Here is a 27,673-nt window from a genome sequence, read left to right as displayed (position 1 = left end):
TTTCAGTGTTTCAGAATTTTAAAACTACAGTTTTATGGTGGTTCTCTGTTTCACCTCTACCATTTCTCTATTTCTCCAATAGGCCAAGCCCTTTAGAGGGTTAGCAGGTTGACCCAGGCCAGACAAAAATGAGTATAAGATGTGATTTCTGTCTTCAGGGAGCTCAAAGCTTCCTTGGATGCAATGTTGGAAGGGGCAGACAGCCATAATAACAAGGAACTCTACCCGTGGGAGAAATCAAGACGTAATACGGAGTTCTGACGGAATCCGGAAGCCCTCCGAGTCCGGCACAGGGAGCAGGGTAGAGTCCCACCACAATTATACCAACCGTGAAGGGGAGGGGAATTCAGCTGAGGGAACAGTACGTGCAGGGAGGAGCAGAGGCGCTTAGCCTGCCGGGCTCACCTGGGCAGGAGGTGAGGCCAGGACAGACGAGCGAGAAATGCGTAAGCTCTGTCGTCCAGTGCGGGCATTTCCTGACCTGGCAGGGAACCATTTAGAGTTTAAATATTCTCGAATTCTTTACGTAAAGATTGCTGCGCTTCTAAGAAGCAGGTGGCTCCTACCCAGAAGGAAGTCTCTGTCTGGTCCTGTGCATTACTGTCAAATGTTGAGCTATCTGTTCATTCACAGCAAGGAGACAAATAAGCTAAATAAACTATGGAAGAGGTAAATACTGTTCCAGAACAGATGTGATTGCGTATGCCCTACCTGCTTTGTTTACTCCAGCAATTCTTTCTGAAAGTTTTCCAAATGACCCAGTAGATATCCCAGAAATTCTCCTGAAGTTGGGTTATATTTATTTTTACTTGCTTGCCACTCCCTCCTTACCCCCCTCCCACCAGAAGAATAAATAAATTAAAAGCAAAAGTGCTGCTATTTTAGGGCAAAAATAAAATATACTCTCTTGGAGCAAGGCTTTTTCTTTTCCTTCGATTCTAAGTGTTCCCGGGTTCTATAACAATATAAATAGACTTAAGTGTGTGTGTGATTTTTGTAGTGGATGTGTTTAGCTTTTCCCCCTTTTCTGATGTTGAATTCCTTTATTATTCAGTAGGGAAATCATCATGGCAAAGTGGGAAGGCAGATCTTTGGGAGCATGGGAAATTTAGATTTGCCTTCCCATTCCGCTGCTAATTAGCTTTGTTATCTTGGGCAAGTTATTTAACTTCTCTGAGGTTTAATTCCCTTCTCTTTTAGGAGGTAGGAACGGAATAAAACAAGCCCCGCCCAGTGCTGCTGGGAAGATTAATTAAAAGAAAAATGCACGTACAGGCACCAAGGCTATATATATTGGGGATATGTGGTGGGTGACAAATAAAACTGGAGCTCCCAGCATTGCAATTGTTAAAATGTTAAAGGGGAGAAAGCGAAACTCCATCATTTAGGCGAGAAATAGGGATACACTGTAGAGTAGCAGGAGGTTTGCTCATATGCTAGATGACTGTTTGTTTATTCATTTCCCAAAGATATTACAAAGGCTGTGAATATTTATTTAGTTCTGCTCCCAATAGCCCTTCTAATAGGGAATTATTTGGGTACAACGAAAGACATTTGTAAATGCGGCTGATAAGACTGACACTGGACAAGGAGTGTTTTGTTGGACACAAGAATTCTATTGTCACTGGCTTCAGTTGTCAAGTGCCCGGGGAACCCGGAATTTATGGTGACAGCACAATGGGCCTTTCAGGGCCCAGCAAAAGAACTGTGAGATCCCGCTCCCCGGCTTTTCAGGGCTTCTAATCTTTTTATCGGGCCCGGACAATGCCGGATTCAGCTGCTGCCTGCGCCTCCTGACTGTCCATTGGCCATCAGGTATTGTGCGGTAATTACCATGGTGACAATGGACTCTCTCTACACCAGTCCATCGGTGCTTTGGAAAACGGCAAAGGTTGTCACTTTGTATTAGGTGCCTCTAAAGGCATGGCTTACTTAGAAAAACTACTAAAGAGAAATAAAGATAATCATGCTAAGAGTTTGATTTAAAGGGCCTCTGTGTCAAATCCATTTGTAACCCAGGAACTCTTTATGGATGTTTTCCCGTAATTACAGCCAGACGCTGGGCGTCATCCCTGCACAAGCAGTGAGTAGCCGGCCTTCGAGATTTTGCAGGGAGCCCTGAGCTGTGGGCAGCTGGCAGCCCTTAAAGTCCTATGGGAGCAGAGGTCTAAGCTGAGCCATTGTACTTTGAGGGATCCCTGAACTTCTTTAAAAACTCAGTTTCCTCATCTGAAAAGGAATGGTGTGGAAAAATGCTTATAGATTAATATTAATTATATATCCCGTGAATGTATATTAATATATACAAATGTATGATTATTAATCAATATATGAGGGCTTATCCATCTACCATAGGGCTTTGTGAACAGCAAATATACAATAAGAGGTAAAACTAATGTTTTAATCGTGCACGATTGAAAAAGCACAATCTAACCCTTTTCATAATCACAGCTACTAATCATTGAGTGCCTACTCTAAGTGAGGTATTGTACTTATTATCACTATTCTTTACAATAATCCTACAAAAGAGTTATTAATACCCCCATTTTATAGTGAAGAAACTGAGGCTCAAAAAGTTCTTGCCAAAGTCAAATTAGCTTGGAAGAGGCAGAGCCTGGATTTTAAGCCCTGTCCCCTCACATTTAATAGCTTCTTCCCTCATTTTTTTTTAATCATAATCTACAAATTTATCTTACAAAATATGCTTCACCATATGGTTTTGGAACTTGGGCAATTAACAGGAAAGAAAAACACCCAGTGGTGAGTATTTAATTGGGTTTATTCATCCCTTCAACAATGTCAGGAACATGTGACACCCATAAAAGGAAGAAGCCCGCATCTGCAGGGAACCCAGGCTCTACTGCCTGTGCCCCTTCTCCTGTCTGTGGAGCAAGAAAAACACACAGCAATATCAACAAAACAACTTGGTGTTTCTAGACCAACAGAAAAGTATATGGCCTTTGCTTGACTTCTATGCCCAATAAAAGTTTCAAAAACCTGATATTTTATTGTTTAATAGTAATGTACTTAATCATAGTTTGTATTACTCAGCTCCATACCAAAATATCTCAAATTCCCTGTTGTGTTGTTATACCAAAAAGTAGAAATTATGTTATCACATCCTAGAGAAACGGGCATAATTTACCCGGGGAAGTAGGTCTCGTTGTGGGTTCTTAAAGCTGGCAGGAAAGAAGTAGATTTTTTAGTGATTTGGTCTCTGCTGCTTCCTTGCTCTATGAATTTGGATATTTACCACTTAGCCTCAGTTTTTTTCACCTGTAAAATGGAGCTGTCACTCTCTCCTTGGGCTACCCTGCTCCTCTCAATGGCAATTCTTTCCCTTTTATACCCATCACCCCTGTGTCATACCTATATATACACAGTTAGTGGCCTGAGGATCCTGAAGCATGCGCTGATGGAGTAAGTGGGGTGGGGACTATTTTACTGTAATTCACATATACTTTCAGCCCTTATCCTCCCCCACAGCACTATATGTCGGTGTTTTTGTTGCTGGAGTGCTGTTGACAATGATCCTGGCACACACCTGCCCGGGCTGAGCCCACATTCCAGAAGAAGACCCACACATGGAGAGCTATAAGCCAGGGTATTTGATTTGGAGCAGAAATCCTAAGAGAGGGATGGCAGCATGACTCGTGGGTCAAAGGGAAGGATATGGCTCTGCAAGTACTGAGTCTTCAATACAGTCAGAGCTCAGCAAAAGAAATTTGCCACAATCACATCCCCATCTGTCCCTGAGTTTCCTCCTTGATTTTGATATGCTTGCCAAGTATTTTCTCCATCCCACTTTACACCCTTGGCTTCATGGTGTTCCTCTTCCTGATTTCTCAGTCTCTGAACTAATATATGGCATGGAGTGTCTTCGCCTCTAAGAGGTTCAGTACTATGGGTAGCCGAGCACAGCAATGGAAGGGGCTGGTAGAGAGCAGTGGTTCCCGTACTTGAAGAGGGCCCGTGATGGCATGCAAGCCTTGGGAAATGAAGGGAAGATGCCCTGAGAGTAGGTAGGAGTGCGTGCAGCAGGGCTGCATTGTATTTTTCTGTCTCAAAAGGGACCACATGATTCCAGGCCTCGGGGGAGTCATTAGATGTGGGGAAGGTCTGGGGGGAGAGGGAAAATGAACATTCCAACCAAGAACACCAATGCAGAAAGAGAACATCTGCACTATACCTGCCCAGCCCTCTCAAACCTAATGAACTCTTTTTTCCCATCAATTCTGTTAAAAGCACAAAAACAACTTAGATTTCTTCTGTTCATTTTTTTCTAAGAAAGATGGTATAATTGTATACTACAGACATTGTCCACAGAACCCAGAGCCCCTCTTTCTCAAATGTTTGCAGTGATCAGAATTCATAGACAATTCACCCATTTATTTTTGTTTTCCTTCCAAGGCTCTTAATTGTCAGTGCAAGCTTTTGGTGAAAGGAGTTTTAAAGGAGACATTTTGCAGGGAGGTAAAGAATGCAAGGCCAAGTGGGAGTTCAATTCGTTTTTATAGATTTGAGGAGTAAACTTTTAAAAGCACAATGGCTGTATCATGAACTGATTGGAGACCCGAGGAGAAACACAGGCTATGAAGTCTGCACTGCTGGATTCTGATCCCACCTTGGGTGTTATGGGCTGTACACCTCGGGGAAGAGTTTGACCTTTTTGAGTGGTGGGGTGAGATACCCTGATGAGTTCATGATACCCAGAGTGGATATATGCATTTAAAGAGAATACATTGGTAAGGACTACAACAAATGCCCGTTCCATCCCATCCCTGTTTATGGTCTCCTATTCATCCATTTCTGGGTAACATACCACCCCCAAATTTAGTGTCTCATAGCAACTATTTATCATTACCTCTTACAGTTGAGTTGAGTGAATCATCTGGGCAGTTGTTACTTGGGCTCTCATGCTGTGTAGTCAGATGGCTGGAGTCACATGAAGGTTTGAGTGGGTTGGATGTCCAAGATGCCACCTTGACTTAGCATCTGGCTCTTCAGCTTGGATGCCTGGAACAGCTAGACATGGCTGGGCCTCTCTCTCGCTACCTACGCAGCTTCTCCACATGGCTAGCTGGAGCTTCCTCACAGCATGGAGGTCTAGAGCATTCAAACTTCAGACATGGCAGCTGACTTCTCCCAGAGCAACCTTTCCAAGAACACAAGACAGGTTACCAGGTTTTTATGACTCAGCTTCTGAAATCATATAGTATCACTTCTGCAGTGTTTAATTGGTTACCCAGGGGCAACCCAGAGTCACACGGAAGGGGACCACATAAGGGCATGAATGTCTGGGCGTGTGATTCATTGGGGGAGGGCTGCTGGAAACTGGCTACAATGTGGTTGCAAGCTGGGTCCTTCCTTATCAGTTACGTGCTGAACGAACCGCCCCCTGTGACTCCACGTGCATCTGCTACTCTGTCTTTGACATCCTGGAAATAGCACACATTAGGACAGTTTTCCTGTTCTTGATACAGTCACCGAATCGAGCCATGAGCAGATTTCAGTAGATGTACAGTCCGTCCTCAGCCCTTCACCAGAGGGTTTTTCACATGCTGTTGTTGTCCTTGTTTGTTTTGGAGAAGGCATTGTGTGTGAGGAGCTGTTAGGTGGAACCAAGATGAGGCAAGGAGAAGTGGATTTAGGAAAAATGAAAGATAATAAAGTCAAAGTAAGAAGCTGTTTAAGCCCTTAATGCAGCCCGAGTTGATCCTAGAAGGTAGAAGTTCTGGAGAGGAAGGACGTTCAAGAACTCCTTTATGCTGCTGTGTTAGGGACGCTATGCCAGCCGCACCTTCCTTGGTTCAGTGCCTCGGTTTTGGAAGACGACAGCTGTTCAGACACTCCATATTCCTCTCTTCATTCATTCAGCAAATATACATTGAACAGCTGCTCTGGGCTAGGAAACGTGTTAGACACTTCAGGAGACGTGAAGATGAATCAGACCCGAATCCAGGCAGAACACAGCCCCACACAGAAACTCCAGAATGTGGTGCAGAGCAGGAGGGGGCGGAGAGGAATGTCATCTTGACAAAGAATTGCAGCTCTGTCAGCCCTGTGCTCTGCTTTGCCAGCATGGGGATGACATCTCCTATCACAACTGCCACCACTGTCACTCTCTGCCCTTGAGTCTGCCATTCCATGAGGATTCGACAGCACCAGAACAGTGCTTCTCCCTTTAGGAGGGAAGGAACTTGCTTTGGACGCCAGTAAAATGTGGATTCTATCAGCAACCGGCTCTAAGACTTCCTGTCTCCCCTACAGGTTTGTCGTTAGTGCTAGAGCAGATGCGTGTAAAGTATGTAGCGTATTATAAGAAGTTGGATGTATGACTGCTTTTTTCTTTGTTATCAAAGCTCCAGATGCACAAATGGTTCATCAAACCATCCTGTGGGTACCTCTAAATCCATGACAAGTTTTTCCCAGTTTGCACACAATTGTGATAATTTGTTTACATCTTTCTACACCTGGACCGTTATTGTCTGAGAAAAGTGTGTCCTATGCAACTGTGTACCCCCAGTGTCTAGTAGTGTATCACTTTATTGATTCATGTCACCTCTAGGTTACTAACAGTCCTTTCACTTTTTGCAGAAATCACTGTATATTCGGCTCAGTGGCCTCCTGACGATCATTCCTGTTGCCATTTGTTGAACGACCAATCAGATGGGTGGAGTTTTGCGTTATAGAAATTGGCAGCAAGTATCCAATGGGTGAAGAAGGTAAGATGGGCCAGCGTTACTGAGTGTTTCAAATGTAACTATATTTGTGGAGATGGAAACGATGGCTTCCAGGCCCATCGCATAAACCTGCGGTGGTTTGAACCTTCACAAGTCCAGAGTAGAATTTGACAGGGAAGTAGGCCTGGGCTTTGAGGAATGTGATTATTCACTGTTGTTACTGGGTTATCTCTATGGAGCATCGATTATGTTCCCGTACAAGGATGATGGTAGTTTTTTGTTTTGGGTTTTTTTTTTTTTTTTGACTATAGAAGGTTCAGAGGAGAAAGAAGGAACTAAAGGGGGTTATAATTCCTTAGCAAGAGTTCGGCTGGATAGACTGACTAAGGCAACCGACATGTTGTGTTTTTTTTTGGGTTTTTTTTTTTTTTTTTTTCAGTACGCGGGCCTCTCACTGTTGTGGCCTCTCCCGTTGCGGAGCACAGGCTCCGGACGCGCAGGCTCAGCGGCCATGGCTCACGGGCCCAGCCGCTCCACGGCATGTGGGATCTTCCCAGACCGGGGCACGAACCCGTGTCCCATGCATCGGCAGGCGGACTCTCAACCACTGCGCCACCAGGGAAGCCCCGACATGTTGTTTTTTATCCCATTTTCTTCTTTTGAAAAGAATTCTCTAAATATGTACAAGGTGGCTTACATCCCACGAGGAAAAGAGATTGCTAGGAGGCTGAACCTTTTAGATCTCAAAAGACAGAGCACTAGATCATAAGTCAGGAGGATGACTTCAACTCCAAGACCTGGCTCTGCCATTCATTGTCTGTGTGCCCTAGGTTAAGGAGCTCTTCTCTGGGACACAAGGGTAGTTGGATCCAGAGTCTCTAACAGTCCTTAAGTCTTAGGATGCTATGAATGGATTTACCTCCTTTATCTGCTCAGTAGTAACTGGAGCTATATTTTATAGGATGTCCAAATATTCAGATAAAAATTTAAGAATTAATTCTACCAGCATGACTTTCCACACTTTAGTGTCCTAGACCATCCTTCCACGTGTCAGTGGCTCACCTCCACGTGTGTGTCCACCAAGTGCCTTAAATGCAGGGGCCAAATACAAGTCATGATTTTCTCCTCTAAAGCTTTACCTTGTCCTGTGTGCCACATTTCAGCCATAGCACCAAAATTCACTCACATCCAAAACATGGGAGGGATCCCATATGCCTCCCAACCCCTACCTCCAATAGCAACTGATTCCTGTTGACTCACTCTCTGGCTATCTCTGAAACATTTTTCTTTTTCTCTATCCCCACTGCCACCATCCAAATGCAAGCCAGATCGCCTTTCTCCAAGATTTTGCCACAGTTGCCACCTAACAGATCTTTTTGCCTCCAGTGTTACTTCTCCCCCTGTCAGCTCCAGCATGATCCATCTTTCCTACATATCCTGAACAGTGTCCCTAAATCCAGAAACTATGTTACTTTGCTACTTAATCGCTTGCGATGTTACAGATCTGAACTCCTTCTCAGGCTTCTAGGACCCTTCGCTGATGGGGCCACTGTTCTGTTGTCCAGAGTCACTCCCAGCTGCTCTCTGCACACCCAGCCCTCACTGTACACGTCCACTCTAGGATCTACTATAAGGCACAACCTTTATTTCCCCAAAGCCCAGTAATCTCCCTGTCTTCACAAGCTAAGTTTTACTCATAAATTATACCTTCACTTGGACCTCACTATCTCTAAGGAGTTCTTTCTGATCCCTGAAGACTGGGCTTTGGGCGTCTCCTAGCCTTTAGTCATCGAGATTACACCATTTACTGTGATTCCCACATTGGGCTGTAATTGTCTGTTTAGTTGTCAGTCTTCCCAGCTAGACCTGAAGGTTCTTGAGGATTGGCCTTATTTTGGAACCACCAGGCTCCCAGTTGCAAGCACTGTATCTGGCGCAAAGTAGGTTCTCAATAAATATTTACTAAATGTATGAATAGAGACTTTAAGTATAGTTTAAATAGAAAATGAAGAAGGGGACCTGATGTTACCACAGAGAGAAAAGTCACAATGTTGACAGCTAACAGGTATTGAGTGCTTACGATATGTCAGGCACATAAGGTTTTTAAAGGTATCACCTCCCTTAATCCTTGCAAAAACCTACTGTGATAGATTCCATTAATATCCAAGATATTACAAATGAGAAAACCGAGTTTTAGAAAAGATAAGTAACTTGCCTATGGCCATATTGCCATACTTTTATCCTTGGACGTTTTTATCCTTGGAGGTCTGACTTTAGCTAGAGCTTTTATCTTTGCTTACTCCTTTCTTTTGTCTTCCCCAGAATTAATCTGATCCATTATGGACAAAAAACATTTCCTCCACGTAAGGCAAAGACTTTTCCTGCAGCCCACACAAGCTATTTTTACTTAGATGGTCAGCCCCTGTGACTGGGGCGTGTAAATCTTTGGTGATTTTCCAGGTGTTTTACACTCATATTTTAATGTGGGTTTGTTCTGGGACAAAATTTCAATTTGGGGAGCCCCCCTACTCTTTCTCCCATGTTCTGGCCAACGTTTGTCATGGGAATAAACCAATGAATGAAAACACTCTTAGTGAAGGCAGAGCCATGCTTTCCTGCAAATGCACCAATATGACTTGGAAATTATGTGGCCGACTCCTCTCATGTTAGCATATTTTGCACTCATTTGCTCTGAAGCCTGGCTCAGCAGAGGGAACGCATCCCTCCTCTGGAAATGCCTGTGAATGACGATCATCTCATTTCTGCCAAGCCAGATGGGTCTCTTCATTTCATCCGACCTTTGAATTCTTCAGTAGGACTTGCGGCTGACATTTCCTTTTTTTCTTGGTAATAGGGACAATTAGAATGAGGTATCAATGAAACAGAGTCAGAAGTTAAATAGAAAGTACTTCAATTTAATTTGTCTTCTAGGAAATCGTTTTGGTGTTTTTTTTTCCCACTTAGAAATTAAGAACAGCCTGTTTCGAAGAGTTCTGCATAGCTTTTATTCCAAGGAGAGGAAGGTAAACTATTCTAATGTTTGTAGCACTCTTAAAAAATCACAGGATGGTACAGATGGAACAGTCCTTTGATCTTTCAGGATAATCTTCTTGTTTTAGACATAGGATTTTTTTTTTTTTTTTTTTTTTTTTTTTTTGCCTAGAGGCAGGAAAGGACTTGGATCATACTATAAGGTTTTGGAAGGGCAAAGTGAAACTTACCTACAACTTTGGCTCAAGACTCAGATTCTTGATCCCCAATCCACTCAGGATGGCAGTGTTCCTTGAACAAGTGCCTGTGATGTGCCAGGATACAGGCAGGGATGAAAGGCTCTTTCCCTTTCTTCAAGGAGCTTACAGTCAAGGAGCTCTGTATAAAGTACTCAGAATCCTAGTGGGAAGGGAAGAGAGGGGGATGGGAGGTAGAGAGAAAGACTTTTCACAAATGGTTGTGAAGTGGTTTGGACTTAGGGATCAACTCTCTGGCTGACTTCTAGGGAAATCCACTTGAACTTCCGTTCCTGGTACATTTTTCTTACTTAGACACCTCCTCAGAGCAGGAGAGGAATGACCTGAGTAGCTACAGGACAGAGCTTCCTGGCCCCGCTACCACACTGAGCTTTTAGTAGGGCATTGGGGCACAGATTCGAACGTCTTAAAGCGAAAAGTATTTGTTGTTATACTCATGAAAAGTATACACACGTTGAGACCCTCCTGACTGATAATCAGCATGGGCTAATCATCACAGGCCACCCAATTATCTTTCATTTGCATAAACATTTGCATAAAAATCAATCCCAAAAAGCCCCCGGGGGGGCGGGGGGCAGCTCACCTGTGCTGGAGCAGCCACCAGGCTCTGCATTGTCCCTGACAGTGTGAAATGTCAGCAGCCTGCCTCCTAACCCCTCTGCCTGCTGGGTCTGTCTGTGAAGGCACATTTCCTATTTTGGGATATAGGCCACTGTGGAGAAAGAGGCCAAGTATCTGTCTGTAGCTGGTGCCCTGAGAATCATAAACAGACACTCAGTTCACTTGCTGACTCCTTTGCAGATCCTCAGTGTGTACAGTGTGACTGTCACTAATGCAATCAACTAAGGGATACAGGAAGCTCTCATGTGCCAGGTAATGTAAATATCCCACCTTTGCCAGAATCAGTACTAAAGGACAAACTTCAACCGAAGCCATGGTTCTGTAATCTTGCTTTATTTAAGGAATGGTGAACAAAGTGCACAGACCCTCCTGATCAGGACAGTGAGAGCTGATGTTTAATGCAACGCCCATGTGCAGACACTGTGCTACGTGCTCTATGTTCATTGTCTTGTTTGACGTCACCAACACTTTGGTATGTGCCGTTGTCCTGATTCTTTTACGATGAGGACACAGAGGTTCAGAGCGGTGAATGAACTTCCTGAGGGCCAAACGATGAGCGACATGTAGAGCTGGGGCCTCCACGCCCCAGTACAGTACCGTAGTGCCTCCAGTGTGTCTCTTCCAATTCTTTGGTGTCTTGCCTTCTGGTCTTAACCAAGTTGGATGGTGGTCATATTACAATTCTTTTGGTGGTCATATCATAAATCTCCATGTGGGTTATAAGGGAGACAGACCTAGGTGCTGCTGGCCAATGTAGCGCTGTGCTGCTGAAGGTAGGCACTGAGTGAGAGGTAACCCATGGGGACAGGAAAACCATCAATCATCTCTTGAGAACCATTCCTACTTTAGGCCTTGGACTAGGTGCCGGTACAGCAATGAACGAGAGGCACATGTATCAACACGACAATTGTACCAAAGTCATATCTTTAAAGAGCACCCCTTCTTGTGGTGGAGCCAGGTCAGCAGAAAATAACCATGGCTTAGAGTTTCTTAGCTCCATGGGTTCGTAGGAGCACAGAGAGACTGACTCTGATAAGAGAAAATCGGGAAAGGCTTCAGTGAGGAGGTGACCTTTGGGTTTAGATGTGACGTATGAGTCAGCATTTACCAGGAGACAATCAGGAAGGATTTTTCAAGCAAAGAGAAAAGTGCAGAGGTTCTTGAGGCAAAATATTCATGACTAGGTGGTTTGTTTGTTTGTTTATATAAGTAGGTAAGACAGTTACAAGGTCTACAGAAAATTAAGTATCCTTCAATCCCTATCTTCTAGTCTCTCAATTTCCTTCCCTGGAGGCAGCTACTATTTTCAGTTTTCTGTGTGACCCTCCAGAGAGTTTCCAGGCAGTTACGACGTTACAACCACACACCCATGTACTCGCTTCTTCCATGTTTGTATACATAGGTGGTATCCAACTGTAAACACTCGTACGTATACTGTTCCACACCTTGATTTTGAAAAGAAAACTTTATTAAGTTTCCCCCCTTGTTTTTGTTGCTTGTTCTCTGATTTTAAGTTTTCTTTAAATTTTAAAACATTTCAAACCTACAGAAAAGCTGCAAAAATAGTAAAATTAATTCTTATAAACCCTTCATCTTGAGTCACTGATTTTTTTAAACCATTTCCCCCATGTTCCATGCAACAGCTGTATGAACGTAATGCCTAATCGAGGTACAGCTTGGACGTCAGTTACCCAGACACTTAGGTGAGCTTCTTCTCTCTCCCCAGCACTTACTTAGCAAGATAACCAAGATGTACTTGAAACCAAGAATACGTTCCTCTCTTTGTCAGTTTCCCTGAGATGCCAGAAGCAGCAAATGTACCCCCAGGATGGAGATGGCAGGAGGGGCCCCTCTTTGGGCCACTTGCTACACACTTGATGCTCATCTTTGGGAAAGGATCTTCCCCTGTCTCATCAAGTAGGGGAGTCTCAGGCAGGTAGGTGATCACGCTCTCTGCACACTTCCTTTCTGGACCCAGTGGTCCAGGATGGGAACAGACAGTCCCACTGAAATCTACCCACTTCATTTCCGGCAACCAGCCATGTAGATAGTGTGACTTTTCTGTTCTGCTTGTCAGAGTCAACACGGCATCTCAAAGGCTGGTGTAGGGTTCCCTCCTTTTAAAGATCAAAGCACTTGAACACTGCTCGTTTATCTGTGCATTTCCTCCATGCATTACATGGCAAGGAATAGTTTGTTCTCAACGTGAGAGGGACTTTGAATACGGTGACAGGCAGGAAGTAACCCAAGAAGACAGTGTGATATGGTTTTGCCGTCAAGTGCTCTGGGCCCAGGAGGATTGTTTTCAGGTATTCACTCATTCACTCATCAAATAATTCCTGAAAGACACCGTGACATTCTTTCATGCTTTGTGCCAAGACCTATGCATGCTCTTTGCAGGCTGGGTACTCAGTGTCTGTGGGGTGATAAACATATCTAGGCTGAAGAAAGTAGGTGAACCTGAGAGGGGTCAGGTGGAATCACCAGGGAATGACTTCCTGGCCATTCAGTAATTGATTTATTCATATATCAAACACATTTACTGACTGATTACACTGTGCTAAATCCACACATTCACCTGTGACTAAGATTACTGCAGTTCCTGTTCTCATGGAACTCATAATGCCAGCGAAGGGGGCTCCCCTGACCCCCTTCTAAGTCTACCTGTTTTCTTCAGTTGGGCCCATCAAGAAGGTTCAGCTGCTCCCAGAATGTTTCAGGAAAAAATCAGGCCATTGCCCAGCAGCCCTCCCAGCCCCATGTGATTACCAAGCCAGAGACTCACCATTTCCTCCAGAGGCTACTAACCCAAATTACCCTGTGCCCTGTGGGGCATGCAGAGCTCAAGGCAGTTTGAGAGAGCAGAGAAGGAAGGGTAACAAGACATTAAAATCAGCCACCAATTAACTGTGTCTGCTGAGACTCTAGAAGACTGCAGCCAGACACCTGGGAAATGCCTCCATTTGGAGGCTTTAGAAGAATTGTGGAGGGGCCAGTGAGTTCATCTTTTCAAGAGGCTCTGAATTTTAGAATCTAAGCACCATTTGAAATGATGTTAGGTTTCCATAGCAACAGTTCTTATACTTTTTTTTTTTTTTTTTAAAGAAAACATGTTTAAGAGTTTGGCCACATACCTGCAAGAGCTAGAAGGAACCTCTCTAAATGAATATCTAGCAAGTTTCCTTAAGTATCACATTTCTGTCCATAACAGATGCTATTTTGGACCTCTCAACATATCCAATCTCTTTTCAGAATTTCCACTTGAAAAATGGACCCAGGAGCATTGTTACTCAATGCCCCTAAACCATTTGCATCATGCTTTGGGCAAAGAAAAAGCCTTTGTCGCTTGTGTAGTTGCATTCTTGTCCAGGGTTTGTGCTGGACCGCACAGTGGCAGGGAGCAGCCTGTGCTCACACGGGAGGGGCCAGGGTCGCTGGTGACCAGGATCATGGGAGCACATCCGGCTCCCTGATCTCCTCCCGAGTCCTCCTCCACCGAGCTGCAGCAGGATAGATTTTTCTACAGTCTAAATTGTATCAAGTTCCTTCAGTCTAAAACTCCAAGCTTCAGAAGTTTGTGGTCTTTCACAGGACAAACTGCAGGTTCCTCCGCCTGGCTCCTAAGACTGGCATGATCCAGTCGCCAGCCCCTCTCATCTCTTGAAGCCCCTATTCCACCCTCCCAATTAACTCTCCATCCATACCGTATTGCTGAGGGTACCTGTGCTTCATGATGCTTGACACTCCATCCTCTTGCATCAGTTTTCCTTCTCAGTCTCCATTTGTCTGAAGATGCTGTGAAGGATCCTCTCTTCCAGATGGGGTTCCTGATTCCTGAGTGCCTTGGTACCTTGGGGGTCTTGATATGTCTTCATGGGCCCTGGGCATCTTTGCCTTTATGAGCTCCTTTTTCTATTAAAAGAATTAAATGTTATATTTTATGGCTGCTTTGGTATGAAGATGAATATAATCTTTACCCTCAAAGGTCAATTTTCCTTCTGACCTTAAAAGAAACTGAAACATTCCTGTGAGCCCGTAAAGGTATTGTGGACCCCAGGCACGATACTTCTACCTAACGGAGAAGTCTCAGGGGCTTGGCACTTTCTGTTCCCTCAGTCTGGGTCCCTTCACATGCATGGCTCTCCATTATGTAAGGCCTTTCCTGATGTCACAACCTGTAAAGGCCCACCCACCACTGGGTTATTCAGTATTTCATTATTCTGTCTTATCCTTCACAGGAGTCATCATAATGTGTGAATATCATGTCGACTCCCTTTCATGGTTTCCTTTTTTATTAGTTGTTTCCCCCATGAGAGTCTAAACCCCTCGGGGTTCAGAGACATGGTCTGCCTTGCCCACCCCTATATTTTCAACATCCAGCAATGTGGTCCACACTAGTAGTAGCTCGGTAACTATTTCTTGAATGAATGACTAAACCAACACCTAATTCTTGAATGTTTCTCTTACGCGTCGACAGGAATATGATGGTGGGTTGCCTGTCTTAGAAAATTGTGGGGGGCCGAGGGCTGGAGCGTGAGCTCCTCTGTGCTGCTGGGTTGCTCAGAATCTTCAGACGCCTGTCTCTCTATTCCTCATTTTCTCCCTCCCTCTCTCTCCCTTGCTCTCGCTCTCGCTCCGAGTTCCTCCTGGGCCACCATTCAGATCGGAGTGGCATCGGTTCCCAGAGCACTCCACTCTGGGGATGCCGACAGCTGCATCATGGCTTTCCCGCGTGTGCATCTGCGTATTAACACAGGCCTTTCGGGCCGGCTCTGGCTTGCCTGACCCCAATCCCACCAGGAAAGAATGTGCATCTGTAATGCTCTGGAAAACTGGGGCTGACATGTAGCTTGGTACCCAAAGTGGTTTCACTCAAGCAAACAGAGAGAATAATAGCCATGCACTTAAATGCTAGAGCAGATATCAATTGGAGGAACGTTCCAATAATCCGTGTTTATAAAGCCCGTGAGTATGAATTTTTGAAATAGCACTTACCCCACTTTATTCTTGACAAATGATGTTTGTAGCCATTGAGATATTTTATTCCAATTATGTGCCAGTGTTGTGGGGAGAAGGCTTCTGACGATAGCAGGACATAAGCCATTTTTACTGTGCCTCTATCACTATTTCCGTTGCTAAACTCGACTGGACAGTTCATTAAGATGAAAAATTAACAGCACATGCTTTGGGGAGAATAATCATGGAACATGACAGCTTGTGGAGGCACTGGCATTCAGAGAAGCAGACAGATGACGTGCTCGTCTTCGGAAGAAGTGGTGATTGCCCAGTCGGTCAGGAGCCAGGCATTTACTGAGCGCCGACTTGTGTGTTCAGCCCTGAGCTGAGGTGCTGGGGGAAAGAAAATGCAGGCAGTACGGCCTTTGCACTCCAAGAGCATACCATCTATTTGGGAAGGCTGGGGAGATTTCAGCTGTCAATCTGGAAGCCCCAGAGGGGTGTACATGAAATGCCTGACACTTTGGTGCCGACTGTAAGTTCCGGAGTAATTCAGTGTGGACTTTGGAGAAGATTTCTTAGACCTTGAAGAAGAACAGGATGTTGATTAGTAAACTGTACTCTAAATATAGTAGCTGCTAATGGCTATGATTTTGATTTTGGGAATTGGTGAAATGTTCTAGAATTAGATAGCAGTGGATTGATGTACAACTTTGCAGATTTACTGAAAACATGGAATTGTACACTTTAAAAGGGTGGACTTTATGTGAATTATATATAGCTCAAGAAAGCTGTCATTTTTTTTCAAATGCTAAATTACAGTAAATCTTATTCAGAGTAAACCTTGTTCAGGGGAGTTGAGCTTAGTTCCAATAGAAAAAAGGGATGGGACAGACTTACATTGATAGGAAGGAAGCTCATACCCATTTTACCGATGAGGAAGTGAAGGGTCAGACCAGCTCCTGCTTTGCCCATGAAGCCACAGTGAATAGTGGGGCTGAGACTTCACCTCTAGCCCTCCTTGGCTCCAGCACTTAGATGCTTCCCATACCACGCTCCTGGTGCCCAGAAAAAACAGACCCTGGAATACAGCAATAACACGAATGACAATGATGACAGTGACTTCCCTCTGTAAAGCACCCTCGCCTCTCTTTTCTCTCATCTGTTCTTACGGCACCCCTGTGACGAGTGATCAGTATGAGTGTGCCTGCATCTGTGGAGGTGGGGTGTGTCTTAGGAGAAATGGAGGACCGGGAGAAAGGAGATCACATCTGCTTTGCAGGCTGCATAAAGAACGCTGAATTCTCTTCTTCAGGCATTCAGGGTGTTTCCACCTCCACTTAGGGCTCTGTCTCTCCCTGGACTATTATATGCATCCTATTTCTCCAGGGCAAGTAGAATTTCTAAGTGAAACCATAGAGATGTGGAATCCACGGATATTTAGAAACAAGGCTTGGAATTGGGTGTCCTGCCCGTTAAATATAGAAGTCAATGCTGTCTCTCTTCTCCTCTGTAGAAGGAGCAGGTACACATTTCTGTTGTAAATCACACGTCTAGATTGAAGTCACTTAAATCATTATCTCCCCTGCAGTTCATACGAGAGCTTTTGATGTCATTCTCAGCTTACTAGTGTAAATAATGGGTCAAATTCTCATCCTGTTGGACAGGATGGAAATCTGACTCAGGATTTGTAAATACTGCTGCATTTCATTTATTTTCACGGGGACATTTTCTTCCCCAGCAGACAGTGAAATAACAGCATCCTGGGAAACAGCCTGTGGAGGAATCACGACGCATTAACCTAAGCAGTGAGATCTAAACAGAAGCTCTGTTTGCGATCTCCCGCCAGAGCCCAAATTCCGGCAGTCCCCACTGTTTGGCTGCGTTCAGGAAGCGTAAATAAAATTAGATCTTCGGGGCTTCCCTGGTGGCGCAGTGGTTGAGAGTCCGCCTGCCAATGCAGGGGACACGGGTTCATGACCCAGTCCGGGAAGATCCCGCATGCCGCGGAGCGGCTGGGCCTGTGAGCCATGGCCACTGAGCCTCCGTGTCTGGAGCCTGTGCTCCGCAACGGGAGAGGCCACGGCGGTGACAGGCCCGCGTATCACAAAAAAAAAAAAAAAAAAAAAAAAGAAGATCTTTAGAGTAAAGTAAAAAGGAGCTGAGATTTAGGAAATGGGAGTCTTTCTCAAGCAGCAGACATCCTCTTTCCCAATTTCATTACAGTTTTCTTAGCTTTTAAAGAAGTTAAAAGAATAAAAATAATAATAAAAGATTAATACTTCCTGAAATATATCCCTGCCTATTTCAGAGTGTTTGCTTTTTTCCCCTCATTGAAGGGTCTGGACTAGTGGCCTGACTCAGCGGTGGGAATGGCCAGGTTCTAATCTTGTTTCTTGCTGGAAAGTGACTGCTCTGTGCTCCTCTTTGATAATTTGTCAAATGTGGTCAACAATGGGGTGATTATTGTAATCGCCCAATAATTAGTGTCTACTCTACAGGGATTCTGTGACAGTTGACGGAGCTATTACCTCTAATGCACTTAGAACAATGCCTGTCACATAGAGACGGCTTCCTGAACAGGGCTCAGGGTGGTAGTGATGGCAATGCCTGAGTCTATACAATTCCAAATATCCAGGTGTTTCCAAATTCAGGTTCCTAGACAGAAGTTCGCAGTGAATGACGGAACACAGGTCACAGCCAGGTTTGTACAGCACAGGCACGCAGGTTTGCCCTGGAGGCCCGGCCTCCCCTCGAGCTGGCCTGAGCATTAGCCTGTGAAGGTGGCAACAGGCACGGCCTCCACTGGGCTCTGTTGGCACCATGTGCTGGTTTCCATGAACAGGGTGCTCCTCTTTGCAGAAGAGTGGTGCCAACTAAAGTGCCCCACAAAATACAGAAGAAGCACAGTGCATGGGTTGGGAGTGGCGTCACACAAAATGACCTGGGTTGGAATTTTGGGTCTTCCTCTAACTGTGACTTTGAACAGAACAGTAACTCTCGTGTTCGTGTTTGTCTGTTTTTGTTTTTAATGGAGCAGGAAGCAGTGACCGTCTTGACTGTCTCCCAGGGTTGAAGAAGGACTTGCATGTTTTAAATTGTGAATCTGTACTTTCCTTCTCCTTCCCCAGCGCGATGTAGCTCAGCACAGAGGAGAAGGAGCTCTGGCGTCCCCCTCTGTGCATCATCTCAGCTTCCTTGTGAACCGCTACGTGTGACTTCTGCTGAGTGCTTTAACCTCGTGAAGCTTCTGCTTTCTCATCTGTTAAATGGGCATATTAGTTTCCTGTTGCTGCTGTAACGAGCTGCCACAAACCTAGTGGCTTTAAAACAACACAACTTTATTATCTTACAGTTGTGGAGATCAGCAGCCTAAAATGGGCCCCATGGGCTAACTAACTAAAATCAAGTTATCCATAGGGCTCTGTTCCTTCTGGAGGTCGTAGGGGAGAATCTTATTACTTGTCTTCTTCACATTCTAGGTGTCTCCTGGGTTCCTCAGCTCATGGCCTCTTCTTCTGCCTTCAAAGTTCATCACCTCATCCTCTGCTTCTCTCATCCATTCTCTCTCTCTCTCTGTCCCTCCTGCCTCCCTTGTATAAGGACCCTGTGATTACACTGACTCCACCTGAATAATCCAGAATGATCTGCCCATTTCAAGACCCTTAATTAAACCACATTCACAAAGTCCTCTTTGCCTTACAGTTTAATACATTTATAGGTTCTGGGAATTAACACATGGACATCTTTGTGCTGGGGCATTGTTTGTACTCATAGGACTGCTGCAAGGATCAAATGAGACAATGCATGTGAAATACTTAGCACGGTTCCCAGCACATAATAATAACTCGACAAATGTTTATTCTCCTCCTTAGAATCACTGATGATGACATTTGCTTGCATACCTCCAGGAGACAGCTAGGGATTGCCACAGTTGTAATTGCCCAGCTCTGCACGCTGGCGGGAACAGTGGCCTTGTTTGGCCGTGGCTGGAGGCTTCCACTCATCTTAGCCCTGTAGGGAAGCCAGTCTGCAGAGATACTTCTGTCTGAATAATGCTCCCTCCAACAGAGTTAGCCTGACCAAGTTTTGCCTCTTTTCTAAGCTTCAGCTTTCTTATTTGTAAACTGAGGTTAGGGGGAGGAGCTTGACTCTGGGGCCCCGGGGTTCAGTGGTTCTTCTGTTGAAAATCTATGAACTATAACAAATGATCACAGGTGAACCAAAAAAAGTGCAGGTTGGTATTAAGGTATGCTTACTGGCTTCTCAGGGAAAACAGCCCATTGCAAAACAACAACAATAGAAACAGCTATCATCTTCTCTTGCTTTCCATGAGCCTTCATCAGGTGCTTCTGGCTCGGGCTGGGCTATGTGATGACGTAGACAGGAGGCTAGCACTGGGTGCTTTCTGTAATGTGTGGATCCCGGATAAGTGAAGATGTGAGCTCAGGTTTCCAAGATGAAGGTGGGGGCTGAATTCTTCTATTTAGAGGATACATCGTTCATGGATCCAGGACTGGAGAGGAAAAAAGCAAAAAGAGGAAGAAGCCTACTACGTGTCAGACACGTAGGGATGCTGTCTGTGTATCATTTAATTCCCACCACTTTGCCTGGGCTGGGGAGCATTTTATCTCCATTTTTCAAATGAGAAAACAGAGTGTGAGAAAGATTGACTAATTTGCCTGATGCCTCACAGCTGGTAAGTGACTCGAGAAGAAGGAAATTGAATTAATACTTCAAATCCAAAACGGAGCTTCTTAGCTATAGCAGTGAGCCTTCCTCAGTCTGGGCGATCTGGCTTTCTCTGGTACATGGCAGGCCACTGTGAAGTGACTTGGTCAGCCCCCTGAATGTCTCCACTCTCCCTCTCTAGTGGACAGAAAGCCAAGGCCACGGTATATTTCATCATTTCCTCTTTTACCCAAATTCTTGTGAAAAAAAATCTCCAGCTGCCCTGTCGTCTCCTTTACAGTCCTCTGTCTTCCCATCTCAAATCCCTCTTTTTCCAAGTCATTTCAGGCAAAGTCGAGTGATGGATGTTTGCAAACAAGTTGAAACCCTAGCACCCCAGTGATCCCTCTCGCCTTCAGATTTCACCTCCCATTGGAAGCTGGCACTCATTGCCTGTGGCACCGTCTTCACTGATGATCTCTTTGGGACTCTTTCGGGGGATCTGTGTTTTGAATCATTTTAGAAGTGGCAAGAGCACTGTCTTGGGAGAATATTGGAAGTCCGTCAGAGCCACCCAGAGACAAGATGGCTGCAGGCCGTGAGGAGGTCCTGCCACTTAACGTGGGTTGTGGTGAGCAGTGACTTGTGACTCTGATGAGGTGGGTCTGCATGTCTTCTGTGACTTAGAAGCTGCCTCCAACAGGACATTTGGATGCATGGATTCAGGTGTTGGCACAAAATTAATCTCTTTAATTGCAAACCACAGTCCCTACAGAGGAGGAACACAGCAGGCACCTTCCAAACAGGTGCAGTATCAGATCCAGCGCCTCTAAGAGTCCTGAGCAGAATGAAGCCAAGCCTTGAATCAAACACAAATCAAGCCTTGAATCTGACCTGATGCAAGGTGCAGTGAAAGTCAGGAGGCTCTAGGGGTGGAAAAAAGAAAACAGATACTATAGAGTTGTTTTTTTTTTTTTCTATGAGAAAGGCTGTACCAATTGGGCGATCCTTAAAGTCAAACTGCTAAAAGTAGAACCTCTAAGATCAGATGGTCAGGGATGGTATTAGTTGTGTGACCTTTGGTGAGTTATTTAACCTCTCAGAGTTTCAATTTTTCACCTATAAAATGGGGATAACAGTAGTTAAAAAAAAAACCCATAGGGCTGTGCGCAGATTAATGAAATAAAGCACGTAGAGTGCTAGGTGCAGTATTCAGCATGGAATAAGCACCCCATGACTGTGAGCCCCCCCTACCACTGACTGCTATTAATCAGCTGTGTCCTCCTGGATGAGAGGAAGGCCGAGTGGGAGCTGATTTTGGAAACCCTGTTCCCCCTCAAGGAAAGTTTTTCCTTTCTTGGGGCAGGATTTTCAGCCTAAGCCCTACTCTCAGAGAGCAGCCTTCACCTTCACTAGTATCTCTGAACATTACTCTGACTTATTCTTTCACTCTCCATCAATAAAACAAGGATAACAATAACCCTCGCTTTTGTTGGCTGAGGTGTAACATGAGCTAATGTGTGTGAAAGTCCTTTGTAAATTACAAAGTGCTAAAAAGTATGAATTATTGTTGTGAGTGTTCCATTGTAGGCATCTCGTAAACAATGCAGAAATTAAGGATGAGTACTACTGGTGTTCAAGAAGCATTTATGCCTTTTTAAGTGTGTGACTGTAAACTATGAGCAGAGGGACTTGATACTGCAGTCTTCAGTCTGGCTTAAATACTGCCCGCTGAGGGCAACGTTCTAGCAGGGACAGTGCTGGCAGGCAGTGGAGCATAATGGTTAGCTGGGGCAGCTCTGTGATTCCACCAGCTTTGAATACCAGCCACTGATGTGCTTTGTGACTTTGCCCGGAATTACCAAAGGACTTCTGAACCTCACTTTCCTCATTTGTAAAGTAAAGATGGTAATTCTTACCTCACTGAGTTGCTGTGAGGGGTAAGTAAGATAACAATCATCAAGCTCTGGACACAGGACACAGTATGGGGATCTGGAGGACCTAGAAACCTCCCTCATTGCAGCCCCCTTGCCTTCTGACCGACAGGTGTGCTCTCTTTCACCTGAGGCTTCCCACTGAAACGCTAGTCAGAGTTAGAGCCCTCGCTATCACCTGGGCTCCCAGCAGCCTCACCGAGGCCACTGCCGCGCTCACTCAGCAGCCCAGCCCCTGGCTTGCCCTGCCGTTGTTCAGGCCTCCAAGGTCAGTTCCAGTGTGGCCAGGCCTTTGCAGATTCCAGGGCCTCCTATTGAGAAATCTGTGTGTGTGCTCAGTGGGGTGGGGCATGATATAGAGCAGGAGACCACCTGTTAAAGCCAGTGTGAACAGCCTGAATTCTTGGCCACAACCCTCCGATGGTGAGGGGCCCACCTGGACTCCAAGCACCGTACGTTACCAGCCAGATCCATGTGGACAGTCCAGACACAGCCATGTGCACACTGATTCGATGACAAACCAGAGAAATGTAAAATTGACCTCAACACTATTAAGTTCTAGGGGCCGAGGCTTTAATGCTGACAATGATAAGAAATAGTATTTATTGAGCACTTACTACATGCCACATACAGTGTCCAGCACCTCACAAGAATTATCTCATTTAATGCTCACAACCACCCAAGGAGAAATGTGCTATACTATTCCCCCGCTTTTCAGTTGAAGGCATGTGATGAGGAAGAGCAGAGGTAGGCTTTAAACCCCATGCTCTTGGCCACAGCAGTGCCCATGGCTTATGGGGTGGGGGGTGGAGGCGCATGGCCTGGGGGCGGGTGACTGGGAAGAACTGACAATCACAATGGGCTATTTTCCCGTCTTGCTCAGCCTGCACTCTGCCCTTCTCCTTCTGTGTCAGTCCCCTGGGGCTGCCATAGTAACCAGGTACCACAAACTGGGTGGCTTGAACAACAGAAATTTGTCTCACAGTTTGGGAGGCCAGAAGTCCAAGATCGAGGTGTTGGCAGAGTGGGCTTCTCCTTGAGGGCTGTGAGGGAGAATCTGTGCCCTGCCATCCTCCTAGCTTCTGGGGGCCTCAGGCAGTTTTTGACTTATAGATGGTGTTCCCCAGTGATCAAATGTCCCCTTTCAATAAGGACAACAGTCATATTGGATGAGAGTCTACCCTAATGACTTCATCATCATCTTAACTTGATCATCTGCAAAGACCCGATTTGCACATAAGGTCACCTTCACAGGTACTGGGAGTTAGGAGTTCAGCATCTTTTAGAGAAACACAATTCAGGTTATAATACCATCCAAGCTCATTTCTAGGATTACCACTTTAGACACAAATGTGTCCACTATAAGTCTTTTCCCACAGACTCAATCAACAAGTATTCATTGAATGCTTCCCACGTGCTCAATATATCAAGCTACCCACTGGAAGTAAGATGATGAACAAAACACATATGAGCCCCATCGTCATGGAGCATTGATGATGCACTCTTGGAGAATTTCAATCACTAGACCCTCACAGTACTACAGCTAAGCCTTTTATCAGTAATTCCAAACGCGTCATCTAAAGGGATAAGTGAATGTAGCTTCATCGTTCTGAGTAAATCTAAAGAGAGAGTAACCGGACATAAATATTAATATTTGATCAACTTCATTTGCATGTACACATCTCCAGTTCATCCATTGCTTTGCAAAGTGGCATGTGATTTCTTAAAGTCTCTGTGTGTTTTTTTCCCCTAGTTTACTGGTAGGGTGTCATCACAGGCCTCCCAGACCAAACACTGTAAATAGAATGATTTTAACCAGTGTACCACTTATTAGATGGGAGAGCAATTAGCCTGTGCTCTGTTTAATTAAGCCTCACTTAATGGACAAACGTTTTCTTTAACGGGCTTGCTGTCACCTCCTCAGTTATTTAAGGCAGTTCATTTCACAACAGGGGGAAAAAAGAAAGAGACAGGAAAAAAAAATTCTCATTTGCTCCAAGTCGATTGGTCTGAGGAAAAGCTTGGCTGTCTAGAAGATGCCTAATTGCCTCTGTGATCCTGTGCTTAGTCTCTATTTAGTCTTAGGCTTCTTATTGAAACGCTAATCAGGGTTAGGTCTCACCTCTTGAATGATTTTGTAAAAACTTGATATTCCTCTGCTTAGCTAGGAATGTCTGCATGCAAGTATAATGCCACTCTGACTGAATGGAAAGATAACTAATCCCCTTAATTTTGCAAAGAGGGCTCTGATTTGGTACATACAGTACAGATCGGGGGAAATCAGAATAAAATTAATTTCCTTCTTTGCATAGGCACCACCTCTGTTATACCAAGAGCCACTTTTCTTTGGCTGAGTTTGTTGGGGGTTTGGAGAATGCTTGGCACGTGTATTTGAGCTTATTTCCTGTAGCTGGGGTCAAATTTAGGTTATGCCATTTTATCTGGTGTCAGAACTTGGGGAACTTAAGTTCTTTGATTCTCCGTTTCATCTGTCAAGTAGGAATAATTATCCCTACATCACAAGACTGTAAGGAGTTCAAGTACCATTCACGCTCCTAGCTCAAGGTCTAATTATTGCAGGCATGCAATACAATATATTATCTGCCTCTCCCTTTGTTCTCTGTCCCTTCCCCCAACCACCAACCCTTGAAGGTGGGGCAGATGTGGTTGGTTTGGGGTTTTGTTTTTCCCCCACAGCCGTAACACACTCACCTTAAATCTGAGTCGTAGGCACTCTGCTGCTTCTGAGTTCTAAGGTCTTAACACATCTAACGATGAAAAATGACTAACTGAAGCAGACACCCATTTATTTTTGACAGAGGAGAACCACAGTGATGGACATTTGGCTATTTTTGCATGGTCAGCTGACTTGCTGCTGACTTTCCATCTTCCCGTGCTGCAGTACAGGTATGAATCCGAGCATTGCCTTCACCTGCATTGGCCAAAGAGTAAACGCTATCAGTATTATAATTATTATTTATTATTTCTGCTTGTGGTCTGCCTTGTGCCTACCTTTCCTGCCTCACCCACTTCCTCTTCTTGAGCAGTTCCTGTGTTTTCACAGTCCCACATTCCCATTGTTACCCGAACACAGCATCTAATTCCATGCCTTAGATGTTTGTTCCCGCTGGTCTGACCCTGAACATCTGATTCATTCATATATTTCAAGACTTAATTTTGGCTTATCAAGTTAAGTCTTCTCTGACCAACCACGTGCTTGTGCCCTCATTTATGTGAGTCTCCTATGAGTTCTCTCAGCTCTCTCATTTCCCCATCAAAGCACCTTCCACATTGTTTCCCAATTTTCCAGGCTGCTGCCCAGCCCGCCACCACCACCATGAGACTCTCGGTGACTTGAGGACCATGACAACATCCTCTTGTTATTCCCTCTGCTTAACACCAGGTTCCCACTTCATGCTGAGGGCACGTTTGGCAAATGCATTTTCATTAGTTTGTGTGTGTGTGTGTGAATAAAGATCCATGAATGCTGCCTTCTGAAATGACCTTGGAAGTTGCCTGCTAATCCAGCATGGTACATGCTCCTAATATGAATGATCCTGACTCTCAGATTTGGGTATTGGTTATTTTCTCAGAACCAGCGTCAAGTCAGAGGATGAAAGAGAACATTCATTATTCCTAATTCCTCAATCAATTAGCACTATAGATAATTCTTTCATCCTTAGGCCTTTTACACTATAGGTCACCTGTCAATATCCAACGGCCTATTCTACCTTCTACCTGGGAAATCTAAAATCCTTCCTTGGTTTTCTCTGACCTCAGTTACACTGATTTTAAAAGTTCCCAAACTGTCAACATTTACCCAGATGTGATCTCTTCTGCCCAGTGATGTTGCTTCTGTGAAGAAGTAGGCAAGAGAATTCTGAGTTCACAGAGAAGATATTTGAAGACAAAATGATTCTGGAAATTAGGATAAAAATAATTTGAAGCTTGAAGATTGGCTTACCTAGTCCAGTTCTTTATTTGTACAAATATTTCCACTTTGTCAGACAAAATACAGGACTTCCAGTTAAATCTGAATTTCAGATAAACAACAAAGTGTTTTAGTATAAATATGTCCCCCAGATTTTATAAGACATACTTGTACTAAAAATAACTGTTGTTTCTTTGAAACTCAGATTTATTTGGATGTCCTGTACTTTCATTTGCTAAGTCTAGACCCCTGCTTTCCACTAAAGTTAATGACCTGCCCACTATGATTTGATAGGTTTGACACCAGGCATGATAGGGTTGGAAACACGCAGGCTTTCTGAGACCCAAACCAGTATTCATTCCTAAATCATATGATTGGGAGTGGAAATTTTTCTACTGTAACACAAAGGGCTTTTGGCAAGTTTGTGATCCTAGAAATCTGCCCCATCTTAGCAAAGCAAGAGTTGGTTCAACACGCAACCCAACTCAAGAAAAGTGAGCCATATTAAAACAGTTTTACCAAGGGTAATTGCAACATAGTTTCGTCAGTTCAGCACACCACAAGCCTGACTGCAAATGACGGGTGTGTGCCCATTGACGCCAGGTTCTCTCTAAAAAAATTGCTGTTGTTTTCTGTTGTGTAGGACATCGGCAAAAGGAACTGTATTGAGGATTACCAGAGCCATACAATAGAATATGGGCAGTTTACTCTGAAGCCATCCATTTATCCAGTATGCATGATGTCTAGTTGTCTCCAAAATAAACTCCGATTCTCCATGCTCACTAAGGAACTGACTTAAAATTCTTTAGCCAGTTATAAGTAAAAGAATTTTCACTATTCTGCTATAATCTGAATTTCTCCTCTTTATCATGCTTTCTTGTTCCAAGATGGCTTCACTGGGAAAAAAAAAAATCACATCCTTCTCTTAAGGTCTTCATTACTCTTTTTTTTTTTTTTAACATCTTTATTGAATTATAATTGCTTTACAATGTTGTGTTAGTTTCTGCTGTATAACAGTTCATTACTCTCTGCAGGAAAAAAGTATCTTTTCTCATCTACCTGCTCAAAGTGCAATCTCAGTGCCAAGTTTGTGACTTGTAATGATTTGAAGGAGACGTTGCTTCTTTTAAATATGTTCAACAAAATGTCTGCTTGCTTTTTCTTATGACCCCAGGAAGATATTTTTTGGATTTTGGTTTAGATATCACTGGTGTTTCACTCTGAGTGTTCTCAAAGTGAAACCTCCATCCCCTCCTCATGTCAAGGAGCCTATACTCTATACTCACTTATGTTAAGAGTCACTTTTCAATCTGGATACAATCTGAAAAGCCATTCCCTTTTCAGAAAAGCCATTCCATCCTGTTGCATCCTGGGTAACACTTAAATCTTTCCTCTCCTGTAGGAAGATCTTAATGGTTACCCAAGAACTGAAGGCTGGGCATCTGTTGAAGAGGGTGTACAAGCTGGTGAAATACTGACATAAAATAAGAATTTAACTTATGTAGCAGCCGCGGGTTCAGTTCACTCCCTGCTGGATAAAGCATGATTCAGCAGCAAGGTAGAGAGACTCTGCCATAGGGCCTGTTGGGACATCTCAGCTGCAGAGTGGGAAGGGCAGGAAGGTGAGAC

At 44.4% G+C, this 27,673-nt stretch overlaps 1 protein-coding gene across 8 annotated transcripts in view; it reads left to right on the top strand.

Moving 5' to 3' along the window:
• The window catches only part of CDH11 (cadherin 11), a 139,557-nt gene that overhangs the window by 49,452 nt on the left and 62,432 nt on the right, over positions 1 to 27,673 (top strand). For 4 of the 8 annotated variants that reach the window (XR_004346927.1, XM_032613101.1, XM_032613102.1 and 1 more), the window contains one exon: positions 6,598 to 6,725. The gene's annotated coding sequence lies outside the window, so the exon portion shown is untranslated. Of the gene's footprint in view, positions 1 to 6,597; positions 6,726 to 10,732; positions 10,805 to 12,278; positions 12,489 to 24,932; positions 25,021 to 27,673 lie in introns of all 8 variants that reach the window. The other 4 variants (XM_032613104.1, XM_032613103.1, XM_032613105.1 and 1 more) reach the window with 4 other exon arrangements.

Source organism: Phocoena sinus, chromosome 19 (genome assembly GCF_008692025.1).
Source record: "Phocoena sinus isolate mPhoSin1 chromosome 19, mPhoSin1.pri, whole genome shotgun sequence".
NCBI classification, from domain to species: domain Eukaryota; kingdom Metazoa; phylum Chordata; class Mammalia; order Artiodactyla; family Phocoenidae; genus Phocoena; species Phocoena sinus.
The sequence above is the reverse complement of the archived record's forward strand: the minus strand, read 5'-3'. Positions and strand labels throughout refer to the sequence as shown.